This window comes from Oreochromis aureus, linkage group 14 (assembly GCF_013358895.1).
Source record: "Oreochromis aureus strain Israel breed Guangdong linkage group 14, ZZ_aureus, whole genome shotgun sequence".
Taxonomy (NCBI): Eukaryota; Metazoa; Chordata; class Actinopteri; order Cichliformes; family Cichlidae; genus Oreochromis; species Oreochromis aureus.
The window spans coordinates 17,336,971-17,337,354 of record NC_052955.1 but is presented as its reverse complement, the minus strand read 5'-3'; positions in this window follow the sequence as shown (position 1 = coordinate 17,337,354).

Sequence of the window (384 nt, the reverse complement as noted above, 5' to 3'; positions counted from 1 at the left end):
GACCACCATCAACCGCGGAGAGTCACAAAAGCTGCTACTTCCGCTTACTGCTTTCAGAATAAAGCTAAAAGTTTAAGGAGAAGGAATGAGTTGCCTTTAAAAAAGCTTGATTATATATGTTCACAGACGCCAAAAGTAGCTGTGTCTGCGTGGAAATGGAGGACGGGGACATTCTTTCCTTAAGTTTGGTGTTTTCCAGCTCCTTATTGTGAATTATGGAAACCTGAACAAGCTTGGTCAATCTGACAGAACAATGGGATCATGTGGTTTTGTTGATTTTTTAGTGGTACTTTTATAATCATTTTCTGGAAAGCACTATGAAATACAGACTAATGTTAGGTGAATGTATTGTAACACAGCTATGAGGTAGGCGAATTATAAATA